General features: G+C 46.7%; 1 long non-coding RNA gene across 2 annotated transcripts; it reads left to right on the forward strand.

Annotated features, from left to right (window-relative positions):
* Positions 1-2008: 2008 nt before the first annotated feature.
* Positions 2009-7790, forward strand: LOC117438657 (uncharacterized). Of its 2 annotated transcripts, XR_004550943.1 has the most exons (5): positions 2009-2587; positions 5555-5630; positions 6805-6921; positions 7569-7629; positions 7755-7790. It is a non-coding gene; the product is annotated as an uncharacterized lncRNA (long non-coding RNA). The 2 variants fall into 2 exon arrangements; XR_004550942.1 differs by lacking the exon at positions 7755-7790 and having other exon boundaries at positions 7569-7731.
* Positions 7791-19349: the final 11559 nt, after the last annotated feature.

Raw genomic sequence — 19349 nt, forward strand, 5'->3', positions numbered from 1 at the left:
CCCGCCGCCGAAACGCCCGCCACCCCCCCCCCCTTCCAGCCCTGCCGATCATTGTCATGTCATCCTTATGGGATCACTGTCGGGGCTGCAAGAGTGTCTGCCGGCTGCTCTGCATCTCTGCCACAGAGCCTTGCTTCAAGCCTGCTTTCATCACGTTGACAACTGCTTCAGAGCAGAGATCTGAACAAAAACACTGGCCAAATTATCACCGAGTTGCTAAACAACTACTATGTTAATACCCACACAGCTTTTATGTCTAGAGACCATTGCTGAGCCCAGAACCTGTAACCTCCATCCCAAGGAAATGCTCAAGATCTGCCTCTGATCATAATACACACAGACTTGCACTACAGATGCTGCACCTGGCCCAAATACACACCATGAGTAGAGCAGCTCCAAGGCAAACACACACACACAAAACACTACACATGCTGTGACACCAACAAACAGAGAATAACCTACACAGGCACAGTACCTCCCAGACGGAGCAGCACATCTGCCCGGATCACATGCACAGACCCAAGAGCAAAGCAACCGGGCTCCTGAGGAGCCTGAGAACCAGGTCTGACAAAACCAAATCATTCCAAACACAAACACAAATAAGATAAAAATGACCATACAGGAGTTAAACCAAGTTAGGAAAGGGCAAGACCAGGCTAGAAATGGGTAGGAAATGGACCAAAATGGTTTGGAAACTGCCAGAATGGCTTCAGAAGAATTAGAAATGGGCATCAAGAGGTTAGAAATAGCCTGAAGCACATTAGAAGTAGGCAAGAGCAGCTTAAAACAGGCCAGAAATGACCACAAATATTGAAGAAGGAGCCAAAACCAGCTTAAAACTAGTAAGGAATGGGCAGAATAAGATGGAAAAGCCTCTCCATTGTTTACAATTTGCCAAAAGAATCTAAAAAAGGTTTAGAAACGGAGAAGAGTAAGATAAAAATGACCATACAGGAGTTAAACCAAGCTAGGAAACGGCAAAACCAGGCTACAAATGGGTAGCCTGAAGCAGATTAGAAATAGGCAAGAGCAGCTTAAAACAGGACAGAAAAGACCATAAATATCTAAGAGGTAACCAAAAACAGTTTAAAACTAGTAAGGAATGGGTAGAATAAAAATTCTGTCTTAAATTTCTATTCAGATCTGAATGGAAAGTGAACACCTTACTTCATTGTAGGGTGAAATTAATGTGAAATAAACAGTACAGGGGCTATTAGGAACTGCCCATTCAGAATGGTGTGTGCCTTCCTGAGGGTTGTGTTTATGTACCCACTCTTCCAAAGTCTCCCAGAACTGAACAGAATCATAAAGTCTCCAAGAGGATTTACTGAATCACACACAAATGAAGTGGTTGCGTCTTCTCATGCACAGAACATTCATTTGATAGAATGTCTCTGGGGCTAGGTGAGGAAGAAGACCAACCAGCTAACAGATGGAACAAAACCCCATCACAACACTGCAATCACACCTCACTCTGTGGGCCCTGTGGATAGAACTAGAATTTTCCATTGCTCTCAGGTGCCTCGTTAAGGCACTGAGGGCATTAGTAAGCCTTAATGACCCTAAACAGCCTCACCTGTGCACCAGACCACACCCAGGAGCCCTATTTAAACCGAGCTCTGTACCTCAGTTTTCTTTAGAACTCTGTTGGAGGAATGCTGCTCTTCAGCTCTGTCCCTGCCTGTGAAGATTCTTAGTCTGGACTTCAGACTGACTGCCCGGCTTGATCTTCTATATGATTATAGAGCAGCTTGGCAATTGCTGGACCTGATGGTGATTTGTGGACTGGATTGCTGCTTGTTCACAAGCCTGATAGACTCCTGGCTGGACTTGGCTGCTGCTGGACCTTCTCTTCTTGGGTACCTTGAAATTGGGCCTAGGCTGGCAGAGGTCTCTTCTCCTGCTGTGGGAGCCCAGAGGTGGCCTGGTCTGCTCTTGTTTCCTGAGGGCTGTGGAGATCCCTGCAAGGTTTGTGGGCAGTGTGGAGGATACGGCTCTGAGGGTGAGCCTGTGCTGCGGCACCAGAGGGGCCTCTTGCCAGGGAGCCGGGAGTGCTGTGTGCTCTGCCTCACCAACTGCCTCATCCACAGAGAACAGCTGGGCTTCTCTGGGCCTTTTGCATGGATTTCTTTGCCTTGAGCAAAATATTTGGCTGCTGAGTTATGAACTAACTCCTTAGACCTGTTTGAGGCACTACAGTGAAGAGCTGCAGGTAAAGGCCTGCAGTCTAAGGAGCAAATTATGTTTGTTTTCCAAGTGCCATGAAGTGCTGCCCCAGAAGTACCACTGCAAGGCAAAGTATGTGGGGCTGGTGTGCCCTTTCTCTGCTATATGTGTGATTGGACTTGGAAATGGCTTTTAATTGCAATGTTTCATATCAAGCTTGTGGGGAGAGTCTTGCTGAGGCTGACACAACTCCCAGTTTGACTGAGTTAACTGGCTAATTGGAGAGACATGGGAAGATGTACATCGAAAGAGAGTAAGAGGCTTCTGAAACAGGAGGTGGAGAAAGCGAACTCCATTCAAAATCCATTACCAGGAGCTTCAGCCAGCCTCAAGCAGTCATCTGTAATGCAGCTAAACCAAGGTAAGTGTTGAGCCTTACTACTTTTACTGATAAGACTTTACTTTTTAAAGCAGTGTGCTGAACATGTTTAAGTGTTTCTATGTATATTTGCAAACATAACTTCTATTGATGTGTCTCAAATGCATTTGGAAGCTAGTTTGTGTGTTTGTGTGCTCTAGTGCTCCTCAGAGTTGCTACAACTACCAGGTGCTAAAAGCCCTTCAGAATAAGACTAAGCAGGAGCTGCAAGGATATTAAAAGCAAACATTCAGATACTAATCAAACTTCCTACATGTCTCAATAACTGAACAAGTTCTATTGTGTGTGCACAGCTACGCAATAGTGCACTTTCTGGGTTTGGCTAGGAAAAGATGTCTTAGCATGGTGTTTGCTCTCTCAGGTGAGTTCAAGGCCTGACAGAGCTGGTTGAACCAGTGATGCAGGTGTTGGTCCATCTTATTCAGCCTGGTGAGGTTTCTGTTACTTTGCTTCAGGGCAGTGAGTGAATCATTTTGTTTGGGAGGCTGCAGCTGTGTCTAACCCTGTTTCTATGCTGGTTGGGGAAGGAATGCCTTATGGAAAGGAAGTATACCTGTGTGGTGGTAATGATTACATTGCTGAAGAGATGTTTAAGGCTATACAGCAGTGGTGCTAGATTTAATGCATTGAGACCCTTTGTTATATGTATATGATGTAGTTAAAAAGTATGTCTTGTGATTATTTGTATATGTACAGTTGTATAAAGTTAGTCCTTGTTACAATAGCCTATTTTGTGCTTCTGCATTGGCTCTAGATAACTTGGACCTTCTATCGAATTGATTTTGGCCCAGGTTCACAGGGTTAGTCATAAAACTGAGTTCTTCATAGGACTGGGGCTCCTGAGATATTTTTGAGTCTTTGTGCCCTCTAAGTGAGCATAACCTGCACACAGCATGGTATTCTCAGCTTCTAGAAACAAGTGCTAGAGGATTAGCCTATTAAGTTATGGGGAGAGAGAGGAAAACAGTACCAAGTACTAGCTCTTGTTACATTTGGTTCTAACTGTGCATGTCATTAGAAATTAGAAATAACAAAAAGCTTTTTTTTTTTTTTTTTTTCCCCTGCCAAGATGGTCAGAAGCAGAGAGCAATTTTCTTGGATTTAGTACTTGTCAGACTTTTACCCAATTCGGTATTTGATCCTTTCTTAACCCATGGAGGGGAGCTGAGCAGTTTTGTTGGCATTCAGCTTCTGAGCTGCTCTTTTCTTCATCAGGAGAAAACCTTTCAATCACTCACAGACTAATAGAAAATAAACAAACACAGGGTTTAATTTTTATACTTAACTGCTCCACATCTCACTTGAAAAGTTCATGATCATGTTTTAAGAGACTTGCTCATCTCTGGGGGGTGGGCATTTTCCTCCCTGCATGGAGAAGTTCCCTTAGGGTGAAAAGAGGGGAAATTTTAATGGGTTACAGAATGATCTTTCTAAATTCTTGATTACTTTCAATTTTGGGTATGTAATATCTACTGGAGTTCTTAATCAATTGGTGTTTCTAGGTCTTTATTGAAGCTAGAGAGCTGAGTTAGTTTTTTTGTGCGATGTCATGCTAACTGTTGGGTGATGGCTTTTCATAGACATGTTTGAGTCAGCTGTCTGCATAGTGGCTGCCTAGTTTCTCCCATAGGGCAATGCAATGAAGTGTAGTATGTTCTAGAAAGCCTACATGTAGGATGTATGGATTTTGATGGCTGCTGCAGGAGAGGAGTATTTGTTGTTATTGTGGAAATTTGTTGCTGGGTTTTATACTTGCTTGAGTTTGGTGTGTTTTCATCTGGAAAAAGCAGGTTGTATGCTTGGAACAAGAATTTAGCAAAGCTGGAGAGACAGAAGTGCAAATGCTAAATGAAAAAAGCAGAACCTGATGGGTGGTACCTGTTAAATAATGTTCTGTACTGGTGCCAATCAGGGCAGTGTAATGATCAGGGCTTCTATGCATGAGCTTCCTAGGATGTAACATGCTCTATCTGTGCTCTCCTGGCAATATGCTCTACTTTGCTCTTAAAGTCTTCAATTTTTACATGAGTACTTTTTTGACTTTTTTTACCCCATTGAAGTGGATGATTAAATAAAAGCTGTTGTCACTTATCACCAGTCTTAACCTCTCAACACCCTTGTGGTAATAGCACTACTATAAGACTTAATCCTCTTGTTTCATGCCAGCTTTGTGTTGGAGGAGTTACTGTCCCAGAGTCTGTACTCAGTTTATACCAGAGCACAGAGCTCTAAGCTACTAGTAGTAGTCACAGAAACTGAAATCATGAACACTTCCCAGTGATGCTTAATCAAATCTGTGTTAAGGAAGCTGTGGTAGAAAAATGTTTGAGAGCAAAATTTAACAGTGATGGTTTCTGAGGTGTATGGGTAGGTTTAAGTTTTGGTTACTGTAAAATGAAATACATAAACCCATGTATCTATCAGCCTTTCTATAAGGAGTGTAATTAGATCCTTGCCTAGTTAATTGAAGTACTTGTGTGCCAAAGCTTTGTTGTGAAACTGGGAGAAGGTTCTTCCTGTGTGTCAGGCAGTGGCCTTTAACATGGAACTTGCCATTTTAGTATGGAAATTGGAGGCAGCAATCTTAAATTTGCTTTCAGATGACATTTATGAGCTAAACTCAATCATTTATTTGTGGTAAGCTGACACTGAGAGAACTTGTCTTTAGACTAGAGTGGATACTTGGGAAACTTTTTTTCCATTAGAATACCTCTATTTATCGGATGGGTTTACATGGGGAACCTGGAAAATTGCTTCAGAAGTACAAATCACTGGAATTATGGTCATTTTGTGCATATCTTCTCACTTGAACATCATATCTATAAGATATTGATTATAATAGGGGACCTGGTTATTTATAAATGTATAGCCACATTTTAAGGGATTTTAAGGTTTATTTCTTTCTTGAAGAAGCAAAGAACTTTTATTTTTGTGTAATTTTGCATGTAGCCTGACCTTGGAAGATCAAAAAAGAAGAGGCTGCATGTCAAGAGAAGAGAGAAGAGGTGGCGTGTGTAACGGCGAGGTGAGGAGCGGCGTCGGGCAGAAGAGGGGGCATGAGAAAGGCACCCTGGGCAAAGGGAATCCCTGTGGGCACAGGGCGAGGTCACGTAAGAGCATGATGGCACCTTTGGGGGGCCCTGAGGAGCGTTGTGTGCTGGGCGACCTCCCTGTAAGCAGGGCTCAGGTCTTTGCTACTCTTGGTTTTGGCCTTTGGCCGTCTTGCTCCTTTGGCTGCCCGGAGAGCGTGGCAACCCTGTAAGGAGGGTGAGAGCCAGCGTCTCCGCACCCGAGGGGGAAATAGAGCTCTCTTGGACCCCCAGGCCACCCTGTAAGCAGGGGAGGGCCATTTCCCTGTCCCTCTCCTCTGCCCCAGCAGCTCTCTGCCTGCTGGTGGCCTACCCAGCCTGACCCCCTGTTGTCAGGGCGTGTCACAGCATCTGGCCCTTGGCCTGTTGAAGCTCTCCGGCTTCCATGCAGCCCTGGGCATGGTCTGAGGCTCTCCTCTCTTGCTTGGTGAGTAGGGTGACTCCCCAGACAGTGGCTGCACAGAGACCGTCTCCCTTTTTGGGACGTTTTGGTTTGTGTTTGTCTTGTCCTTGTCTATCAATGTGAGGGAGTGAGTGAGCTTGTCCTTTAGGCACCTGTTAAAATTGCTGCAGCTTAGCTTAAGCCTCCCTGGAAGGAGAGCAGGTCTCTGTGCAGTAACAGGGGCGTCTTCCCTAAGTCCACGAGCGGAGGGATGGTCTGGACTCGCCCCTTCTTTCCAAAGACGGCGCCAAGCCACTTAGTCGTGGTGCAGGCAATGCGACCTGCCTGTAGTCAGGATCTGGGTCTCTGCCTGCATGGCTGCCTGTGCTGCTGGTGGCCTGGCAGCGTGACCCCCTGTTGTCAGGGCGTGTCACAGTATTTTCCCCTTTGTGCCTGGAAGCCGGAGAGCTTCAATACGCCGTCACCATAATGAGAACAAACCAGACCTTGTCAAGCCCCAGTCCCTTCCCTCTGTACCACTGACCGGGAGCTAGTGAGAATGCATGTACAGTTTAGAGTGAGCTACTGCGTGGGGCTGCAGAGTGGTAATGGAAGGGCTAAAGGCATGAAGCAGATTTGGGATTGGAGCACTGTGTTTCCAGCTTTGACATCAGTTTTCTGTTTTACTTCAGTGCAACTATTTTAGTAATTATTTTTTTTCTTATTAGTTCCTGTCCTTCACCTCTTGGGGAGTTTACTTACTGGATGCACTTCCTGGCCTTGTGTTTGACGCAGCAAAAGAAGATGTGGCACTGCGGACGAGCATACTGAGGAAGCTGCTTCTGGTAAGTAGGTGGAAGTAGAGAGAATAACAGTGCATTCAGCTGGAACTTCAGCACTGAGGCAAGCATGTATCTTGCTGATCTGCTTTGAAAGCTCAGGGCAAAGGCACTACCTTGTCCAGCAGCATAATCACTTCTTTTGAAGTCATTGACTCTTCAGAGGTTTGCTCCATCTGAAGCATTGTCTGCTTTTTTGCACTGCCTTTCTTTGGTATCACAGTGTCCTTGGATAGGTTGCTTCCTTATAAATGTAATGGTGTTTGCTTTGGAACAGTCAGACAAGCTTAGCTCCTGTTGGGCCAAGCTCTTGAATCTTTAAAAGTCAGCTAAGCTGTAAATTGTTCTGCGATTTCCTTGCGATAGTCTGGTTGTGCTGCCGGTCAGCACACAGAAAGAACAGGTCCCTTTTTCAGCTACACTAGCAAGTCTTTTAGCACAGCAGGGAGCTGTGGAGCAGGAGAAAATGAACGTCGGGTTTGGTGTGTGAATAGTTCTTGGGGAATGGGTAGAAGAAAGGGTTGTGTTGGGAGTAAATGTTAGGCTCTGCAAAGCTGAGAAATGTCCAGGTTTTTGCTGCGATACTGAACCTCTTTCTCTTTAGGCTAATCTATTTAGCTTGAATTCATGTGGGTAACTCTGTGCATGTTTAGCAGGTGGATGTAGCTGACTCAAGGGGAAAGCTGAGCAACCTTGGATACTGAGCTCTAATTGGTGAGTCTAGAGGTTACTACTGTTTACAAAGCTAATGTTTATAACTTGTTTGTTCTTGTATTTGTAAAATTGCATTTGTGTATTTTGTAATACTGTATTTGTAAAAACACCGTGGGAAACTACAGCCTTGGCAGAGATCATTCTCTGCACGAAAACATGGGAAATTACAGAAGCATAACAAGACAATTGACCTTGCTTATGCCTGCCAAGAATCTTCTTGTCCAGCAACAAGGCTCAGGGTATTGGGATCGCTCACTGCGTGGCCTTGGCTCTGCAAGAATTGCATGAGTGCGGACTTGTAGAAATGCTTTTTGTTGTGTTAATAAAAAAATGGAGAGGGTGAGGGTGGATGAGAGGGACTATTGATTTTGTACTTGTATGGGTTGTTTCTGTACCCCTATGATGTTTTCCTCCCTGACTGTAACTTGTTAGAATAGTTGCCTTAACTGAAAAAGGAGAGGGTGAGGCTGGATGGGAGGGACTATTGATCTTGTATGGTGCCGCGGCCAGGTGGAGGGGAGAAAACACCGATACGATGTAGGTTCACAAAATGCTCCGTTTATTGATTACAAAGCTGCTCTTAATATACTGTCTTACACGTGATCACGCATTACTTGATTGGCTGCTTCACTTTGCCCACGAGGGATACACGCTCCCCTTTACCTCTCCTGATTGGTTTCACGCCTTCGCTTCAGCTTAGCGTTACATCGTGCTTCTGCAATTACTGGCATCCTGTTATTGCATTCCTGTTTTGCTGATCTTGACACTTCTTCTTCTTTTAACCTGGGGTCATAAGTTCACTTTCTCACAGCTTGCTGTAGGCCTCTTCAAGCGCCCATGCTCGACCCCCAACATCTCCCCCTCTTTTTTCAAATAAGGCGTTTGTCATCTGCTGCATGCGTTGCATAATACATTGTAACAAACAAGGTCCAAAAACAAAATTAACAACATAATCATTATTGGTCCGCTAAACATCATGATTAAACTCCTTAACCAACTACTTATTCCTAACGATTTTAACCAAGAGTCTATAGGATTTGTTTCTACAGTAAGTTCTTTCATATTTTCTTTAAGTTCAAACAAATTCTTGTGAATAGATTCAGAATGATCAGAAAGATTCATTCAACACATGCCCAGAAGCATTCTAATGCAAAGGGGATGTGAAGCAGCTGCAGAAGTAAACTGTACAGTGTTAACAGTCAAGGAGTTACACTCCCCCCCCCTTTTTTTTTTTTTTTGATCAGACAAAAAGCCATTTATTGCAAAGCTTTAACTCCTTATATACTATTGCTTACACACACCTACAGCAATTTGGCATATCATGATTGGATACTTGTCGTGAAGACCCTTAGTGACTAACATATAATTGGTTAAACACAGGTGTGAGAACTTGACCTCGAATGCTTGCCAACAGTCCACAGTTCTCATAACTCAGTGAATTACAGCTTCTTCTTATCTTGCTTGCTTAGGCTTCCTCGGGCCTCCCATGGCCTTGCTGTATCCCTCAGAGTTATTCAGAGCTCATGTACCAAATATTCATTTTCCTGTGAGAACACTGTCTCCACATCTCCCCCTTTTTAGTTTTACGAAAAGTTTTTGACAATTTATTGTGTCTGCTCTATCACTGCTTGACTTGTGTAATATAACAACCCACTACTCTAGGTAGCATTATTTCAGTAAGATTAGTCTGATTTGAAGTCACTTGAACCTTTATAACATGTGGCATATCAGTGAATCCTACACACCATGTAACAGGTTGGAATAGTTGGGATTTAACAGATATGCTCAGTATACTTTTCCATTACCCATGGTCACACATAATAGCACAGATATTACAAAGATTTTACAAAGATTTCTACCATTGCTGTTTCTTTATGTGGTTGAGTTCTGCGGCTTGGTATGTTTTGCTGGCAGCCAGTATGGTCCTGTTGATAGCTGTACACAGCTGGGCCTACCCTTTTTCTCCTGGATGGCTCTCTGATAACAGCGGAGGCCATCCCTCACATCAAGGTCTGGCATGACATGTGTCTCCACTGCTCTACGCCTGCTGGGTTGCAGCCAGCAGCGAAGCTAAAGGTTCTTCTTGGTGGCAAACACAGAGGCCAACCCAGTCTTGCCCTTGACTGTGGTAGCAGGCATTTGGTCAATCTCTGTCCTTGCACCTTGTTGTCAATGCAGAGTTTCACCTGCTTAACCCAGTAACAAGTCACTACTACAGCAAAGCACACACAGATTTACATTAGCAGAGTAACTATCACAGAGTGCATCAGCATGTTGAAGATGCTAATGGCAGCGAGGGACTAACCAAAGAAACTTCTTACCAGTGGAGTTCTCCCACCCTCTTAATTTGTTCCATTACTTGCTTTATAACAGTACCATCATCTTAGAATCTTTCTAGCTTTTGCCTTAGTATTTTCTAGCAGCTACTGCAAATTTGCTTTCTTTAACATCTCTTTTACAAGTGACAAATCCATACAATACAACGTATAGTTTCTTATTAGCAACTGGCTAGTAAATACAGGTGGTTTTATACACAAAATCACAACCTCTAATAATAGCTACTTTACAAGCATGCATATTCAAGCTGTTAATTTTCAGTTGCCCTCAAGTGATTTTTTTTGTTGTTGTTTTTTTTTTTGTTGTTGTTGTTTTTTTTTTTTCAAAGTTGCTCACCCTGCTTTGCACAGCTAAAACCACCGGCCTATCGGCAACTGCGCTTTTGCATTAACCTTTTCTTGCCCGAAAGGTTAAACTGCTACCTGTTAAAACTTTTACATGAACCTGACAACAAAAAATATACAGAACACTGTCTGCCCTCATCACACACACACACAGACACACACACACACATATGGGATCCCACAAGCACACTCCACACAACTACAATATTTGAAACACAAAATCCAGACAATCATTGTTCCCACTACACAGTCCCACATACAGGACGTGGCACAAGGACCCTGTAAAGACTATCAGGAAACCAGCTCCGAGAAGCATCATCGCAGTGCAAGGTGGCAGGCTCAACCTTAGCGGGCGTCCCCGCAGAGGCTCTGCCTCCCTTACATCGCATGAGGCTTGGGCTTTTATACTGACCAAAATGCACACTCGTTCCGACACAGGTGGCCAGCCTATGTTGGAGGAAGTTGCCAGCAATATCTATAAAGGTTTCCAAGGGCAGATAGAAACATGGACATACTTATATTTACCAACTTCTAGTACTTGAGTATCACAGAGCGACTGTATCAAAGGAGTAGTATACGGGGTCCCAACTCCACGGTCTTACACATTCTGCCCGATACCCCTGATAAGAGCATACAAGAGACCTTCCCATCTCGGGTGGGAAGCACACACACCATGGGAAACTGTGCAATACATCCACATCCCCCACCCATCTCACTTCTCCCTTTACAGCTACCCATTTATCATGAGGATATGGGGGATATAAATCAGGCTTCTTTTCCGGATGAATAGGCTCCAGGTCAAAAGCACCATCCAGGTCAGCATCAGCATTATCAGGCATCAGAATCTCAGGAGCAGCAACAGCAAACTGATGAACGTGCACAGGCTCCATCTCGGGGTCAATAGGGCTCAGGTCGAAAGGATCGTCTTCATCCCCGTCCTCAGTCTTCGCTGCTGCAGCGGCAACCAGTGGAGGTTTGGGGGGGGGGGGGGCACGCTGATCTCCATGATCTCATTTTTTTTTTTACTTTAACATCTCTAAAACAGTTCTCCAAATGACTGACAAACTTTTCACAGCATCATTGCCTTTTGTAGCTGCATTCCACAGCTTAACTCCTGCCCCATTCCACAAGGATATCTCAAATCCGGTAGACTCATAAATCTCTGGGTAACGTGTCTTCGACCATTTCAACATTAACTTTAGGTCTGTCTCTTTAAGGGTTGCTCCCTTCACCTTAGGAAGGACTGAAAACATCCATAAATCAGGGGCTTCTTCCTTAGTAATTTTCTCCCAAGTCTCGAGATTAAAAGCTTCACCGACTCCCACAATTCTTGCCCTGTCTTACGCCATTGATCTTTGGAGAATAACTGTCCCGTATTTTCTAACAACCCCCTTCGTCAGCACCAAAATAAAAAGTCCACAAGTTCCTGTCGGGGTATTGAGTACCCTGTTTTCTTCGCTACGCATAGCACTCCTTCTGTCGTAGCCTTTTCTATCGCTTATACAGCGAAACCCATCCCGAACCAGACCGCAGTCTGCCTGACTCACCGGTCAGCCGTGGCCACGTAATTGGAGCTCTTTTCCTGCCTCTCTCGGGCAGCCTGCCTCTCTCGGGCAGCCGGGATCTCCACCTTCTCTCGTCCACGGTCTCTCTCTCTCCTGGTATCACGTAGGGTCACCAGAATGCCGCGGCCAGGTGGAGGGGAGAAAACACCGATACGATATAGGTTCACAAAATGCTCCGTTTATTGATTACAAGGCTGCTCTTAATATACTGTCTTACACGCGATCACGCATTACTTGATTGGCTGCTTCACTTTGCCCATGAGGGATACACGCTCCCCTTTACCTCTCCTGATTGGTTTCACACCTTCGCATCAGCTTAGCATTACATCATGCTTCTGCAATTACCGGCATCCTGTTATTGGATTCCTGTTTTGCTGATCTTGACACTTCTTCTTCTTTTAACCTGGGGTCATAAGTTCACTTTCTCACAGCTTGCTGTAGGCCTGTTCAAGCGCCCATGCTCGACCCCCAACAGTATGGGTTGTTTCTGTACCACTATGATGTTTTTCTCCCAGACTGTAACTTGTTGTACTTGTTGTCTGAACTGAAAAAGGAGAGGGTAAGGGTGGATGGGACTGGCCATCGATGTTGTACTTTTATAGGTTGTTTCTGTACCCCTATGATGTTTTCCTGCCTGATTATAACTTGTTATAATTGTTGCCTTAAAAAGGGAGAGGGTGAGTGTGGATGGGATGGACTATTCATCTTGTATGGGTTGTTTCTGTACCCCTATGATGTTTTCCTTCCTGACTGTAACTTGTTATGATTGTTGTGTTAATTGAAAAAGAGGGTGAGGGTGGATGGGATGGACTATTAATCTTGTATGGATTGTTTCTGTACCACTATGATGTTTTTCTCCCTGAATATAACTTGTTATAATTGTTGTGTTAATTGAAAAAGCAGAGGGTGAGGGTGGATGGGAGGGACTATTGATCTTGTACTTGTATTGGTTGCTTCTGTACCCCTATGATTTTTTCCTCCCTGACTGTAACTTGTTGTAATTGTTGTGTTAATTGAAAAAGGAGAGGGTGAGGGTGGATGGGATGGACTATTGATCTTGTATGGGTTGATTCTGTACCCCTATGATGTTTCCCTCCCTGACTATAACTTGTTATAATTGTTGCCTTAACTGAAAACGAAGAGGGCGGGGGTGGATGGGAGGGACTATTGATCTTGTATGAGTTGTTTCTGTACCACTATAATGTTTTTCTCCCAGACTTTAACTTGTTGTACTTACTGTCTGAACTGAAAAGGGAGAGGCTGAGGGTGGATGGGACTGGCCATTGATGTTGTACTTGTATGGGTTGTTTCTGTACCCCTATGATTTTTTCCTGCCTGATTATAACTTGTTATAATTGTTGCCTTAAAAAGGGAGAGGGTGAGTGTGGATGGGATGGACTATTGATCTTGTATGGGTTGTTTCTGTACCCCTATGATGTTTTCCTCCCTGACTGTAACTTGTTATGATTGTTGTGTTAATTGAAAAAGAGGGTGAGGGTGGATGGGATGGACTATTAATCTTGTATGGATTGTTTCTGTACCACTATGATGTTTTTCTCCCTGAATATAACTTGTTATAATTGTTGTGTTAATTGAAAAAGGAGAGGGTGAGGGTGGATGGGAGGGACTATTGATCTTGTACTTGTATTGGTTGTTCCTGTACCCCTATGATTTTTTCCTCCCTGACTGTAACTTGTTGTAATTGTTGCCTTAACTGAAAAAGCAGAGGGTGGGGGTGGATGGGAGGGACTATTGATCTTGTACTTGTATGGGTTGTTTCTGTACCTATAAGATGTTTCCCTCCCTGACTGTAACTTGTTATGATTGTTGTGTTAATTGAAAAAGGAGAGGGTGAGGGTGGATGGGATGGACTATTGATCTTGTATGGGTTGTTTCTGTACCCCTATGATTTTTTCCTCCCTGACTGTAACTTGTTGTAATTGTTGCCTTAACTGAAAAAGCAGAGGGTGGGGGTGGATGGGAGGGGCTATTGATCTTGTACTTGTATGGATTGTTTCTGTACCCCTATGATGTTTTCCTCCCTGACTGTAACTTGTTATGATTGTTGTGTTAATTGAAAAAGGAGAGGGTGAGGGTGGATGGGATGGGCTATTAATCTTGTATGGATTGTTTCTGTACCACTATGATGTTTTCCTCCCTGACTGTAACTTGTTATGATTGTTGTGTTAATTGAAAAAGGAGAGGGTGAGGGTGGATGGGATGGACTATTGATCTTGTACTTGTATTGGTTGTTTCTGTACCCCTATGATTTTTTCCTCCCTGACTGTAACTTGTTGTAATTGCTGTGTTAATTGAAAAAAGAGAGGGTGAGGGTGGATGGGATGGACTATTGATCTTGTATGGGTTGTTTCTCTACCCCTATGATGTTTTCCTCCCTGACTGTAACTTGTTATAATTGTTGCCTTAACTGAAAAAGGAGAGGGTGGGGGTGGATTGGATGGACTATTGATCTTGTATGGGTTGTTTCTGTACCCCTATGATTTTTTCCTCCCTGACTGTAACTTGTTGTAATTGTTGCCTTAACTGAAAAAGCAGAGGGTGGGGGTGGATGGGAGGGGCTATTGATCTTGTACTTGTATGGGTTGTTTCTGTACCCCTATGATGTTTTGGCAGGTAAGTCAATTTTGCAGGTAAGTCAATTTTGCAGGTAAGTCGATGATAGATGATAGATGATGTTAGATGAGTACATGATCGATGGTAGATGATAGATGATGACAGATGTATACATGATACATGGCAGATGATAGATGGCAGATGAGAGATGATAGATGATGGCAAGGCAAGGCAAATTAGGCGCTAGGTAGATCCGTCCCGGGTCGCCGCTAGGGCTAGGGTCGTCACTAGGGTTAGGGTACACTCTTCCTGACATTAGGGTTATGGTGCACTCTTTCTGAAATTAGTGTTAGGGTACAGACTTCCTGACATTAGGGTTAGGCCGCACTCTTCCTGACATTAGGATTATGCCGCACTCTTCCTGACATTCGGGTTAGGCCGCACTCTTCCTGACATTAGGGTTAGGCTGCACTCTTTTTTTCCCCCCCATGAGGGATAGGGTACCCACTTTTCCCCACGTCAGGGGTTAGGCTGCACTCTTTTTTCCCCCCCCCATGAGGGCTAGGGTACCCACATTTCCCCAGGTCAGGGGTTAGGCTGCACTCTTTTTTTCCCCCCCCATGAGGGCCAGGGTACCCACTTTTCCCCAGGTCAGGGGTTAGGCTGCACTCTTTTTTTCCCCCCCCATGAGGGCCAGGGTACCCACTTTTCCCCACGTCAGGGGTTAGGCTGCACTCTTTTTTTCCCCCCCCATGAGGGCCAGGGTACCCACTTTTCCCCACGTCAGGGGTTAGGCTGCACTCTTTTTTTCCCCCCCCATGAGGGCCAGGGTACCCACTTTTCCACACGTCAGGGGTTAGGCTGCACTCTTTTTTTCCCCCCCATGAGGGCTAGGGTACCCACTTTTCCCCACGTCAGGGGTTAGGCTGCACTCTTTTTTTCCCCCCCCATGAGGGCCAGGGTACCCACTTTTCCCCACGTCAGGGGTTAGGCTGCACTCTTTTTTTCCCCCCCCATGAGGGCTAGGGTACCCACTTTTCCCCACGTCAGGGGTTAGGCTGCACTCTTTTTTTCCCCCCGTGAGGGCTAGGGTACCCACTTTTCCCCACGTCAGGGGTTAGGCTGCACTCTTTTTTTCCCCCCATGAGGGCTAGGGTACCCACTTTTCCCCACGTCAGGGGTTAGGCTGCAGTCTTTCTTTCTTTCTTTCTCCCCCCATCATGAGGGCCAGGGTACCCACTTTTCCCCACGTCAGGGGTTAGGCTGCACTCTTTCTTTCTTTCTTTCTCCCCCCCCATGAGGGCCAGGGTACCCACTTTCCCCACATCAGGGGTTAGGCTGCACTCTTTCTTTCTTTCTTTCTTTCTCCCCCCCCATGAGGGCCAGGGTGCCCACTTTTCCCCACGTCAGGGGTTAGGCTGCACTCTTTCTTTCTTTCTTTCTTTCTCCCCCCCCATCATGAGGGCCAGGGTACCCACTTTTCCCCACATCAGGGGTTAGGCTGCACTCTTTCTTTCTTTCTTTCTCCCCCCATCATGAGGGCCAGGGTACCCACTTTTCCCCACGTCAGGGGTTAGGCTGCACTCTTTCTTTCTTTCTTTCTCCCCCCATCATGAGGGCCAGGGTACCCACTTTTCCCCACGTCAGGGGTTAGGCTGCACTCTTTCTTTCTTTCTTTCTCCCCCCCCATGAGGGCCAGGGTACCCACTTTTCCCCACGTCAGGGGTTAGGCTGCACTCTTTCTTTCTTTCTTTCTCCCCCCATCATGAGGGCCAGGGTACCCACTTTTCCCCACATCAGGGGTTAGGCTGCACTCTTTTCTTTCTTTCTTTCTCCCCCCCCATGAGGGCCAGGGTACCCACTTTTCCCCACGTCAGGGCTTAGGCTGCACTCTTTCTTTCTTTCTTTCTTTCTCCCCCCCATGAGGGCCAGGGTACCCACTTTTCCCCACGTCAGGGGTTAGGCTGCACTCTTTCTTTCTTTCTTTCTTTCTCCCCCCCCCATGAGGGCCAGGGTACCCACTTTTCCCCACGTCAGGGGTTAGGCTGCACTCTTTCTTTCTTTCTTTCTCCCACCATCATGAGGGCCAGGGTACCCACTTTTCCCCACGTCAGGGGTTAGGCTGCACTCTTTCTTTCTTTCTTTCTCCCCCCATCATGAGGGCCAGGGTACCCACTTTTCCCCACGTCAGGGGTTAGGCTGCACTCTTTCTTTCTTTCTTTCTCCCACCATCATGAGGGCCAGGGTACCCACTTTTCCCCACGTCAGGGGTTGGGCTGCAGTCTTTCTTTCTTTCTTTCTCCCCCCCCATGAGGGCCAGGGTACCCACTTTTCCCCACGTCACGGGTTAGGCTGCACTCTTTCTTTCTTTCTTTCTTTCTCCCCCCCCCATGAGGGCCAGGGTACCCACTTTTCCCCACGTCAGGGGTTAGGCTGCACTCTTTCTTTCTTTCTTTCCCCCCCCCATGAGGGCCAGGGTACCCACTTTTCCCCACGTCAGGGGTTAGGCTGCACTCTTTCTTTCTTTCTTTCTTTCTCCCCCCCCCATGAGGGCCAGGGTACCCACTTTTCCCCACGTCAGGGGTTAGGCTGCACTCTTTCTTTCTTTCTTTCTTTCTCCCCCCATCATGAGGGCCAGGGTACCCACTTTTCCCCACGTCAGGGGTTAGGCTGCACTCTTTCTTTCTTTCTTTCTCCCCCCCATGAGGGCCAGGGTACCCACTTTTCCCCACGTCAGGGGTTAGGCTGCACTCTTTCTTTCTTTCTTTCTTTCTCCCCCCCCCATGAGGGCCAGGGTACCCACTTTTCCCCACGTCAGGGGTTAGGCTGCACTCTTTCTTTCTTTCTTTCTCCCCCCCCATGAGGGCCAGGGTACCCACTTTTCCCCACGTCAGGGGTTAGGCTGCACTCTTTCTTTCTTTCTTTCTCCCCCCCCCATGAGGGCCAGGGTACCCACTTTTCCCCACGTCAGGGGTTAGGCTGCACTCTTTCTTTCTTTCTTTCTTTCTCCCCCCCCATGAGGGCCAGGGTACCCACTTTTCCCCACGTCAGGGGTTAGGCTGCACTCTTTCTTTCTTTCTTTCTTTCTCCCCCCCCATGAGGGCCAGGGTACCCACTTTTCCCCACGTCAGGGGTTAGGCTGCACTCTTTCTTTCTTTCTTTCTCCCACCATCATGAGGGCCAGGGTACCCACTTTTCCCCACGTCAGGGGTTAGGCTGCACTCTTTCTTTCTTTCTTTCTTTCTCCCCCCCCCATGAGGGCCAGGGTACCCACTTTTCCCCACGTCAGGGGTTAGGCTGCACTCTTTCTTTCTTTCTTTCTCCCCCCATCATGAGGGCCAGGGTACCCACTTTTCCCCACGTCAGGGGTTAGGCTGCACTCTTTCTTTCTTCTTTCTCCCCCCCCATGAGGGCCAGGGTACCCACTTTTCCCCACGTCAGGGGTTAGGCTGCACTCTTTCTTTCTTTCTTTCTTTCTCCCCCCCCCATGAGGGCCAGGGTACCCACTTTTCCCCACGTCAGGGGTTAGGGCGGACTCTTTCTTTCTTTCTTTCTCCCCCCCCCATGAGGGCCAGGGTACCCACTTTTCCCCACGTCAGGGGTTAGGCTGCACTCTTTCTTTCTTTCTTTCTTTCTCCCCCCCCATGAGGGCCAGGGTACCCACTTTTCCCCACGTTAGGGGTTAGGCTGCACTCTTTCTTTCTTTCTTTCTTTCTCCCCCCCCATGAGGGCCAGGGTACCCACTTTTCCCCACGTCACGGGTTAGGCTGCACTCTTTCTTTCTTTCTTTCTTTCTACCCCCGATGAGGGCCAGGGTACCCACTTTTCCCCACGTCAGGGGTTAGGCTGCACTCTTTCTTTCTTTCTTTCTCCCCCCCCATGAGGGCCAGGGTACCCACTTTTCCCCACGTCAGGGGTTAGGCTGCACTCTTTCTTTCTTTCTTTCTCCCACCATCATGAGGGCCAGGGTACCCACTTTTCCCCACGTCAGGGGTTAGGCTGCACTCTTTCTTTCTTTCTTTCTTTCCCCCCCCCCATGAGGGCCAGGGTACCCGCTTTTCCCCACGTCAGGGGTTAGGCTGCACTCTTTCTTTCTTTCTTCTCCCCCCCCATGAGGGCCAGGGTACCCACTTTTCCCCACGTCAGGGGTTAGGCTGCACTCTTTCTTTCTTTCTTTCTCCCCCCCCCCATGAGGGCCAGGGTACCCACTTTTCCCCACGTCAGGGGTTAGGCTGCACTCTTTCTTTCTTTCTTTCTCCCCCCATCATGAGGGCCAGGGTACCCACTTTTCCCCACGTCAGGGGTTAGGCTGCACTCTTTCTTTCTTTCTTTCTCCCCCCATCATGAGGGCCAGGGTACCCACTTTTCCCCACGTCAGGGGTTAGGCTGCACTCTTTCTTTCTTTCTTTCTCCCCCCCCATGAGGGCCAGGGTAGCCACTTTTCCCCACGTCAGGGGTTAGGCTCCACTCTTTCTTTCTTTCTTTCTCTCTCCCCCCCCATGAGGGCCAGGGTACCCACTTTTCCCCACGTCAGGGGTTAGGCTGCACTCTTTCTTTCTTTCTTTCTCCCCCCATCATGAGGGCCAGGGTACCCACTTTTCCCCACGTCAGGGGTTAGGCTGCACTCTTTCTTTCTTTCTTTCTCCCCCCATCATGAGGGCCAGGGTACCCACTTTTCCCCACGTCAGGGGTTAGGCTGCACTCTTTCTTTCTTTCTTTCTCCCCCCATCATGAGGGCCAGGGTACCCACTTTTCCCCCCGTCAGGGGTTAGGCTGCACTCTTTCTTTCTTTCTTTCTCCCCCCCCATGAGGGCCAGGGTACCCACTTTTCCCCACGTCAGGGGTTAGGCTGCACTCTTTCTTTCTTTCTTTCTCCCCCCATCATGAGGGGGCCAGGGTA

The sequence above is a fragment of the Melopsittacus undulatus genome, unplaced genomic scaffold (assembly GCF_012275295.1).
Source record: "Melopsittacus undulatus isolate bMelUnd1 unplaced genomic scaffold, bMelUnd1.mat.Z mat_scaffold_548_arrow_ctg1, whole genome shotgun sequence".
NCBI classification, from domain to species: Eukaryota; Metazoa; Chordata; class Aves; order Psittaciformes; family Psittaculidae; genus Melopsittacus; species Melopsittacus undulatus.